The sequence below is a fragment of the Ascaphus truei genome, unplaced genomic scaffold (genome assembly GCF_040206685.1).
Source record: "Ascaphus truei isolate aAscTru1 unplaced genomic scaffold, aAscTru1.hap1 HAP1_SCAFFOLD_1862, whole genome shotgun sequence".
In the NCBI taxonomy this organism is placed as follows: domain Eukaryota; kingdom Metazoa; phylum Chordata; class Amphibia; order Anura; family Ascaphidae; genus Ascaphus; species Ascaphus truei.
The window spans coordinates 15,995-22,500 of record NW_027454765.1 but is presented as its reverse complement, the minus strand read 5'-3'; the positions used below and the strand labels follow the sequence as shown (position 1 = coordinate 22,500).

The following is a 6,506-nucleotide window of genomic DNA, read 5'->3' as shown; positions in this document are numbered from 1 at the left end:
CCCAGAGTGCCCGCCGGGCAGCGTACGCACCCAGAGTGCCCGCCGTGCAGCCGCACCCAGAGAGCCCGCCGTGCAGCCGCACCCAGAGAGCCCGCCGTGCAGCCGCACCCAGAGTGCCCGCCGTGCAGCCGCACCCAGAGTGCCCGCCGTGCAGCCGCACCCAGAGTGCCCGCCGTGCAGCGTACGCACCCAGAGTGCCCGCCGTGCAGCCGCACCCAGAGTGCCCGCCGTGCAGCCGCACCCAGAGTGCCCGCCGTGCAGCCGCACCCAGAGTGCCCGCCGGGCAGCGTACGCACCCAGAGTGCCCGCCGTGCAGCCGCACCCAGAGTGCCCGCCGTGCAGCCGCACCCAGAGTGCCCGCCGGGCAGCGTACGCACCCAGAGTGCCCGCCGGGCAGCGTACGCACCCAGAGTGCCCGCCGTGCAGCCGCACCCAGAGTGCCCGCCGTGCAGCCGCACCCAGAGTGCCCGCCGTGCAGCCGCACCCAGAGAGCCCGCCGTGCAGCCGCACCCAGAGTGCCCGCCGTGCAGCCGCACCCAGAGTGCCCGCCGTGCAGCCGCACCCAGAGTGCCCGCCGGGCAGCGTACGCACCCAGAGTGCCCGCCGTGCAGCCGCACCCAGAGAGCCCGCCGTGCAGCCGCACCCAGAGTGCCCGCCGTGCAGCGTACGCACCCAGAGTGCCCGCCGTGCAGCGTACGCACCCAGAGAGCCCGCCGTGCAGCCGCACCCAGAGTGCCCGCCGTGCAGCCGCACCCAGAGAGCCCGCCGTGCAGCCGCACCCAGAGAGCCCGCCGGGCAGCCGCACCCAGAGAGCCCGCCGTGCAGCCGCACCCAGAGTGCCCGCCGTGCAGCCGCACCCAGAGAGCCCGCCGTGCAGCCGCACCCAGAGAGCCCGCCGTGCAGCCGCACCCAGAGTGCCCGCCGTGCAGCCGCACCCAGAGTGCCCGCCGGGCAGCCGCACCCAGAGTGCCCGCCGTGCAGCCGCACCCAGAGTGCCCGCCGTGCAGCCGCACCCAGAGTGCCCGCCGGGCAGCCGCACCCAGAGTGCCCGCCGTGCAGCCGCACCCAGAGTGCCCGCCGGGCAGCCGCACCCAGAGAGCCCGCCGTGCAGCCGCACCCAGAGTGCCCGCCGGGCAGCGTACGCACCCAGAGTGCCCGCCGGGCAGCGTACGCACCCAGAGTGCCCGCCGTGCAGCCGCACCCAGAGTGCCCGCCGTGCAGCCGCACCCAGAGTGCCCGCCGTGCAGCCGCACCCAGAGTGCCCGCCGTGCAGCCGCACCCAGAGAGCCCGCCGTGCAGCCGCACCCAGAGTGCCCGCCGTGCAGCCGCACCCAGAGTGCCCGCCGTGCAGCCGCACCCAGAGTGCCCGCCGTGCAGCCGCACCCAGAGTGCCCGCCGGGCAGCGTACGCACCCAGAGTGCCCGCCGTGCAGCCGCACCCAGAGAGCCCGCCGTGCAGCCGCACCCAGAGTGCCCGCCGTGCAGCGTACGCACCCAGAGTGCCCGCCGTGCAGCGTACGCACCCAGAGAGCCCGCCGTGCAGCCGCACCCAGAGTGCCCGCCGTGCAGCCGCACCCAGAGAGCCCGCCGTGCAGCCGCACCCAGAGAGCCCGCCGGGCAGCCGCACCCAGAGAGCCCGCCGTGCAGCCGCACCCAGAGTGCCCGCCGTGCAGCCGCACCCAGAGAGCCCGCCGTGCAGCCGCACCCAGAGTGCCCGCCGTGCAGCCGCACCCAGAGAGCCCGCCGTGCAGCCGCACCCAGAGTGCCCGCCGGGCAGCCGCACCCAGAGTGCCCGCCGTGCAGCCGCACCCAGAGTGCCCGCCGTGCAGCCGCACCCAGAGTGCCCGCCGGGCAGCCGCACCCAGAGTGCCCGCCGTGCAGCCGCACCCAGAGTGCCCGCCGGGCAGCCGCACCCAGAGAGCCCGCCGTGCAGCCGCACCCAGAGTGCCCGCCGTGCAGCCGCACCCAGAGTGCCCGCCGGGCAGCGTACGCACCCAGAGTGCCCGCCGGGCAGCCGCACCCAGAGTGCCCGCCGTGCAGCCGCACCCAGAGTGCCCGCCGTGCAGCCGCACCCAGAGTGCCCGCCGTGCAGCGTACGCACCCAGAGTGCCCGCCGGGCAGCGTACGCACCCAGAGTGCCCGCCGGGCAGCGTACGCACCCAGAGTGCCCGCCGGGCAGCGTACGCACCCAGAGTGCCCGCCGGGCAGCGTACGCACCCAGAGTGCCCGCCGGGCAGCGTACGCACCCAGAGTGCCCGCCGGGCAGCGTACGCACCCAGAGTGCCCGCCGGGCAGCGTACGCACCCAGAGTGCCCGCCGGGCAGCCGCACCCAGAGTGCCCGCCGTGCAGCCGCACCCAGAGAGCCCGCCGTGCAGCCGCACCCAGAGTGCCCGCCGTGCAGCGTACGCACCCAGAGTGCCCGCCGGGCAGCCGCACCCAGAGTGCCCACCGTGCAGCCGCACCCAGAGTGCCCGCCGGGCAGCGTACGCACCCAGAGTGCCCGCCGTGCAGCCGCACCCAGAGTGCCCGCCGGGCAGCCGCACCCAGAGTGCCCACCGTGCAGCCGCACCCAGAGTGCCCGCCGGGCAGCCGCACCCAGAGAGCCCGCCGTGCAGCCGCACCCAGAGAGCCCGCCGGGCAGCCGCACCCAGAGAGCCCGCCGGGCAGCCGCACCCAGAGTGCCCGCCGGGCAGCCGCACCCAGAGTGCCCGCCGGGCAGCCGCACCCAGAGAGCCCGCCGTGCAGCCGCACCCAGAGAGCCCGCCGGGCAGCCGCACCCAGAGAGCCCGCCGTGCAGCCGCACCCAGAGTGCCCGCCGGGCAGCCGCACCCAGAGAGCCCGCCGTGCAGCCGCACCCAGAGAGCCCACCGTGCAGCCGCACCCAGAGAGCCCGCCGGGCAGCCGCACCCAGAGTGCCCGCCGTGCAGCCGCACCCAGAGTGCCCGCCGGGCAGCCGCACCCAGAGTGCCCACCGTGCAGCCGCACCCAGAGTGCCCGCCGGGCAGCGTACGCACCCAGAGTGCCCGCCGTGCAGCCGCACCCAGAGTGCCCACCGTGCAGCCGCACCCAGAGTGCCCGCCGTGCAGCCGCACCCAGAGTGCCCGCCGTGCAGCCGCACCCAGAGTGCCCGCCGTGCAGCCGCACCCAGAGTGCCCGCCGGGCAGCGTACGCACCCAGAGTGCCCGCCGTGCAGCCGCACCCAGAGTGCCCGCCGTGCAGCCGCACCCAGAGTGCCCGCCGTGCAGCCGCACCCAGAGTGCCCGCCGGGCAGCGTACGCACCCAGAGTGCCCGCCGTGCAACCGCACCCAGAGTGCCCGCCGTGCAGCCGCACCCAGAGTGCCCGCCGTGCAGCCGCACCCAGAGTGCCCGCCGTGCAGCGTACGCACCCAGAGTGCCCGCCGGGCAGCGTACGCACCCAGAGTGCCCGCCGGGCAGCGTACGCACCCAGAGTGCCCGCCGGGCAGCGTACGCACCCAGAGTGCCCGCCGTGCAGCCGCACCCAGAGTGCCCGCCGGGCAGCGTACGCACCCAGAGTGCCCGCCGGGCAGCGTACGCACCCAGAGTGCCCGCCGTGCAGCCGCACCCAGAGTGCCCGCCGGGCAGCGTACGCACCCAGAGTGCCCGCCGGGCAGCGTACGCACCCAGAGTGCCCGCCGGGCAGCGTACGCACCCAGAGTGCCCGCCGGGCAGCGTACGCACCCAGAGTGCCCGCCGTGCAGCGTACGCACCCAGAGTGCCCGCCGTGCAGCCGCACCCAGAGTGCCCGCCGGGCAGCGTACGCACCCAGAGTGCCCGCCGGGCAGCGTACGCACCCAGAGTGCCCGCCGGGCAGCGTACGCACCCAGAGTGCCCGCCGGGCAGCGTACGCACCCAGAGTGCCCGCCGGGCAGCGTACGCACCCAGAGTGCCCGCCGGGCAGCGTACGCATACCTTGAGAAACTTTCATGGAAAACACTTTGGAACTGATGACTGTTTTGTTATCATCGTTTTATAAAAATTGCAACGTGGCGTTATTGGGAGTGGTCCCGCAACTAAAGAAGTGCTGTATATTCTGTGATTGAACTCATCTTATGCAATAACTGATACAAAAGCAGAGCGGGTGTTATCTGGAGAATAACTTCTTCCCCAGCACAGCACCATCAACAGGAGTCGGACAGCGGCAACTCTTCCACGTTACATGTTCCGCCCTCTTTCTCCCGTCCGCTCCCACCCCCCACCCACACTCCCTCCATTAATAAACCTTTATTTCTTTTGGGTGCTTGTACCAAATAATTTAGAAGGTGTGAGTGCAAAAACAGATTACGTTTTAAGATATTATTATTATTATTATTATTATTATTATTATGCCTGGGCTGCTTGCTCTCCCCGTGCAGCTCAGAATGAGCCCTGACAGCTGTTCTTACGCGTGGCTCTGTCCTTCTCAGTGATGGCATCTTCTGCCCTCTTCGTCACAGCCCAGTTCCACAAGTTGATGGCACATTCGTCAACCTGCAGGGAGATAACCTTTGGTCAGGGTGGGGAGAGGCGACCTGTGAGAGGTGCCGGGTTACGTTGGTCAGGGTGGGGAGAGGCGACCCGTGAGAGGTGCCGGGTTACGTTGGTCAGGGTGGGGAGAGGCGACCCGTGAGAGGTGCCGGGTTACGTTGGTCAGGGTGGGGAGAGGCGACCCGTGAGAGGTGCCGGGTTACTTTAGTCAGGGTGGGGAGAGGTGACTCGTGAGAGGTGCCGGGTTACGTTGGTCAGGGTGGGGAGAGGCGACCCGTGAGAGGTGCCGGGTTACGTTGGTCAGGGTGGGGAGAGGCGACCCGTGAGAGGTGCCGGGTTACGTTGGTCAGGGTGGGGAGAGGCGACCCGTGAGAGGTGCCGGGTTACGTTGGTCAGGGTGGGGAGAGGCGACCCGTGAGAGGTGCCGGGTTACGTTGGTCAGGGTGGGGAGAGGCGACCTGTGAGAGGTGCCGGGTTACGTTGGTCAGGGTGGGGAGAGGCGACCCGTGAGAGGTGCCGGGTTACGTTGGTCAGGGTGGGGAGAGGCGACCCGTGAGAGGTGCCGGGTTACGTTGGTCAGGGTGGGGAGAGGCGACCCGTGAGAGGTGCCGGGTTACGTTGGTCAGGGTGGGGAGAGGCGACCCGTGAGAGGTGCCGGGTTACGTTGGTCAGGGTGGGGAGAGGTGACCCGTGAGAGGTGCCGGGTTACGTTGGTCAGGGTGGGGAGAGGCGACCCGTGAGAGGTGCCGGGTTACGTTGGTCAGGGTGGGGAGAGGCGACCCGTGAGAGGTGCCGGGTTACGTTGGTCAGGGTGGGGAGAGGTGCCGGGTTACGTTGGTCAGGGTGGGGAGAGGTGACCCGTGAGAGGTGCCGGGTTACGTTGGTCAGGGTGGGGAGAGGCGACCCGTGAGAGGTGCCGGGTTACGTTGGTCAGGGTGGGGAGAGGCGACCCGTGAGAGGTGCCGGGTTACGTTGGTCAGGGTGGGGAGAGGCGACCCGTGAGAGGTGCCGGGTTACGTTGGTCAGGGTGGGGAGAGGCGACCCGTGAGAGGTGCCGGGTTACGTTGGTCAGGGTGGGGAGAGGCGACCCGTGAGAGGTGCCGGGTTACGTTGGTCAGGGTGGGGAGAGGCGACCCGTGAGAGGTGCCGGGTTACGTTGGTCAGGGTGGGGAGAGGTGCCGGGTTACGTTGGTCAGGGTGGGGAGAGGCGACCCGTGAGAGGTGCCGGGTTACGTTGGTCAGGGTGGGGAGAGGCGACCCGTGAGAGGTGCCGTGTTACGTTGGTCAGGGTGGGGAGAGGCGACCCGTGAGAGGTGCCGGGTTACGTTGGTCAGGGTGGGGAGAGGCGACCCGTGAGAGGTACCGTGTTACGTTGGTCAGGGTGGGGAGAGGTGCCGGGTTACGTTGGTCAGGGTGGGGAGAGGCGACCCGTGAGAGGTGCCGGGTTACGTTGGTCAGGGTGGGGAGAGGCGACCCGTGAGAGGTGCCGGGTTACTTTAGTCAGGGTGGGGAGAGGTGACTCGTGAGAGGTGCCGGGTTACGTTGGTCAGGGAGGGGAGAGGTGCCGGGTTACGTTGGTCAGGGTGGGGAGAGGCGACCCGTGAGAGGTGCCGGGTTACTTTAGTCAGGGTGGGGAGAGGTGACTCGTGAGAGGTGCCGGGTTACGTTGGTCAGGGTGGGGAGAGGTGCCGGGTTACGTTGGTCAGGGTGGGGAGAGGCGACCCGTGAGAGGTGCCGGGTTACGTTGGTCAGGGTGGGGAGAGGCGACCCGTGAGAGGTGCCGGGTTACGTTGGTCAGGGGGGACTACATTTGGCGCTTGGGGAAAAAAAAAAAAGAGTTTGAAGCGCGCTCAGCAAGCCCCCAATGCCCCCCCCCCCCACGCACGCACTTGCAAAATAGCCAGGACACCCGGCGCTCATGCTTGGAAAGCAAGAGCGCGCTCAGCGCCAGCAGGTCGCAGCCTTAGTTTGGTCAAGGAGGGGAGAGACGACCCGTGAGAGGTGCCGTGTTCCTTGGGGT

The 6,506-nt window shown here is 70.4% G+C and overlaps 1 protein-coding gene across 1 annotated transcript in view; it reads right to left on the bottom strand.

Moving 5' to 3' along the window:
• Positions 1–4,487, bottom strand: part of LOC142477011 (testis-expressed protein 11-like) — a gene marked incomplete at its 3' end in the record, with an annotated part of 32,333 nt that extends 27,846 nt beyond the window's left edge. The window contains exon 1 of the mRNA XM_075582066.1: positions 4,405–4,487. The remainder of the gene's footprint in view (positions 1–4,404) is intronic.
• Positions 4,488–6,506: the final 2,019 nt, after the last annotated feature.